A 3,476-nucleotide genomic window follows, 5' to 3' on the forward strand; every position below is an offset into this window, starting at 1 on the left:
TATATGACATTTATGAGGTTAGCAAGGTTATGATGCCATTTACGAATAACAACAAGTAAGAGGAGGAAAAGAAGAAGAAGAAGAAGAATGGCCTTCCTCTTCCTTCTTTCCTTCCTATTCCTTCTTTCCTTCCTCTTCCTTGATTTTCTTCATCTTATTATGTCATTTTTGGACTAAATAGGCTAAATTATTTCATAAATGGACTAAACAGGCTAAATGAGAAGAAAAATACCGTTATCACGGAGGTGTATGAATGGTCGGGGCTGCGCCAGTGGCAGACGGAGGTGAAGGACCGGTCGGGGTTCCAGCATTGGCAGATGCGGAAGGATTGGTCGATGCTTGTTGGGAGCGAAGCTAAACCAAAGATCATTTCCAATAATGTCTCGTTGGCATGATGCAAACTGAAATGTGAATAGTAGTAACTAAGGACCATTCAAATCAAACTCACCGTGGTCGTCGGAGCAATCTGGGGCATCAGCGGAGGGGCCTGACCGTTTTTCTCGCACATGGTCTGCACATTTGGTTCTCACGAGTCAGTCATATTAGTTAGTGATGCGAACATTACGTGCATGATTGGGCTAATATGCACGAGAAACGTACCACGATGATCTCGTATAGGGCCCAGTGAGACGCCTCGTTCCGGTTCCTCTCCTCCTCCAACATCTTATCCGTCCTCCCCTCCCTCTCCCTCTCCCTCTCCGTTGCCTCCCTTTTTGCCTCCTCCAAAAGCGCCTGGGTCTTCAATCTCTCTTTCTCAACTGCTGCCTACAATACAACACTCCTCATTAGCATTGTAATCATCGACGGACGCACACACAATGTGATGGAGGAAAGGTGAGAGAGTCCGTATAACTAACCGCGATGGCGAGCTTCGCGGGCCGTGCACGATGTGTTATCTTAGGATCAGAGCTACTCAGGCCCTTCTTGATCTGCGGGAGAGTCTTAGGACAACATATCAGTCCATCACCAATGGCTTGAGAGCCATGGGACCTCCCGCCACCAGATATCATCACCATCTCTGTATCAAAAGGATCCTGGCTCGGGTTAAATTCCTCCCCTTTCCTCGTCTTCCCCTCGTCTTTGTACTTCACGAGCTTGTGGTGGGAGGAGATGTTGGTGAAGCTCTCTGTATGATCTAGGTTAGACTCCGTGAATGGCTTGGCCTTCTTGTACGGGGCCATATGGGTCATGCCCTAGAGGTCGAACAGACTTGGCACAGGCTTATTGTGGTGGTGCGCCTAAGAGAGAGGAACAAAATATTAGTTAAGGGCTCAAGCTAGCATGAAGAATGATATTGCTATGTAAATAGGTCATTTTGGAGCTAAGAATGGTTATTATGTCATTTTCGAGGAAAATAAGCTAAGTTTAGGTCATTTTCAAGGTAACCAAGATTATTATGCCATTTTTTGACCAAAGTATGCTAATTATGTCATTATTGAGCTATCCAAGGTACTTATGCTATTTTTTAGCTAACTATAACATATTTAGGCATTCTATAGAGCTATCTAAGGTCATTATGTCATTTTAGAGCTAATTATGTCATGAATGAACTAGCTAAGATTAGTTTAGGTCGTTATTGAGCTGTCGAAGGTAGTTATGCCATTTTTTAACTAACTAAAGCATATTAAGTCATTTTATATAGCTATCTAAAGGTTATTATGTCATTTTAGAGCTAAATATGTCATAAATGAACTATCCAAGGTAGTTATGCCTTTTTTGAACTAACTAAGCATATTAAGTCATTTTGGAAAGGATAAATGCTACCATGAAGAATGAAATTGCATGAATCATGTAGCAAACCACATACCCAGTCATCCCCGTACTCAAACAGGTTGGAGCTTCCTCGATAGTGTGGCACACCTTCCATTTGGTCGCGCTTATCCTTGGCCCTTTGGTGTTCGACTAGCCATTGGGGAGAGCACCATGCATCCACCAACGCCTCCCAACAGTCCATCTTATCCACACACCATCTCGGGGGCACCTAAGTGAGTCAACAGAAATTTTAGCGCTACGAATCAAATCAAGAAAACTAAGTTCAAGCCCTTAAGAATAGGTATAATTACCGCCAAGTACTTCTCCCTACTCAGAAACTTGCCGCGACACTTCTTCTTGGCCCTCCTAATACCCTTTGAGGCGTAGTAGTCTCGAACGGCCTGCACCCGAGCCTCGTGCCGTAAGTTCTGAAATAGGCGCTTGCACTCGGCTTCGACAACCATAGCCGCGGCCTCCTGTTCTCCCTCTGAAACCCTGTAGAAGGTTTGCAATCAAACAAGACAACAATGATTAGTACAATCACTAGCTAGGTAGTGTTCATTTTTAATTCTATAAAGGAGAAATTTCCCAAAACCAACGAAACACAATGTCGGCCACCGTCACGCACGCGACACCGGCGACCATCTCCCCCGGAGGGGCCGGGGCAACAGAGTACAGCTCCCAGCTTAGTGCTAGTTGTGGAACCTGACCCTCACCGGGCATCGTGACCGACCCAGGGAAGTGCTGCCGGCAAAGTGTGCCAAGGACCTGGTTGGGCCTGCGGACACCACGGTCACGGGGGTATACCCAGCCCCTGCAGTATGACAAGGCCAACACATTAGATATTAATTTGAAGGAACATCAAGGCAAAAGGTTAAAAATAGTAAATGCACTTACTTCAACCCTTTAGGCGCAATCAACCACCTCTGGTCGGGGGTCGTCGGCACGGGTGGGAGCTTTGTATAGCCACACTTGTAGACCTTCTTGCCCTTCTCAACCAGCTCATCATCGTTGTAGCTATCATCTGAAAAGGTGTCCTCGCTACCATCCTCCGGGCCACTAGCCAGCAGAGTATCGTGGGAAGAAGACCCCGTGACCGGAGTCTTCTGGGACGAAGACTCTGGGACCGGACTCATGTGGGGCGAAGGATCGGCGACCCGAGTCTGGTGGGGCGAAGGATCAGCGAACGCAGGCTCATGGACCGGAGTCTGAGACGGGTTCACGTCGGACGGAGCAGTCTTGTGGTCGGGTGAATCAGCTGAGGGTGGCGGCAAGGAAGGCGTAGCAGCCTTCCTACCTCTCCCACTGCCACGTCCACCTCTACCAGCCTTCTTTGTCCTCCCTCGACCTCTCCCAGCCGAACAGAAAGCGCCCGCCGCAGTTGTCTGCATACTGTCTAGTAGCGCTCTCCGGAGGGGCTGGGGTGGAATAATGGAAGCACCCCTCCCAATAGCGCTCACAGGAGGCTCGGGGCGCTCTGGACCCTTGCCCACCATCCTGTCAACACCTGCAATGACAAAAAGTAAACGAAATTAGTACAACATAAAAAAATTGGATACCTGACATGAACATAATAATATGTATATAATTTAAGTGTATCATCATCATGAACATAATAAAAATACACCCGATCAACACAAATATATATGATGTTTTGTATCATCATCATGTCTGGGGTCGATTGGGGTGTTAGGGTGTCGGGGTCGGGGTCGGGGTGTGCTGTT

This window comes from Triticum dicoccoides, chromosome 2B, assembly GCF_002162155.2.
Source record: "Triticum dicoccoides isolate Atlit2015 ecotype Zavitan chromosome 2B, WEW_v2.0, whole genome shotgun sequence".
NCBI classification, from domain to species: Eukaryota; Viridiplantae; Streptophyta; class Magnoliopsida; order Poales; family Poaceae; genus Triticum; species Triticum dicoccoides.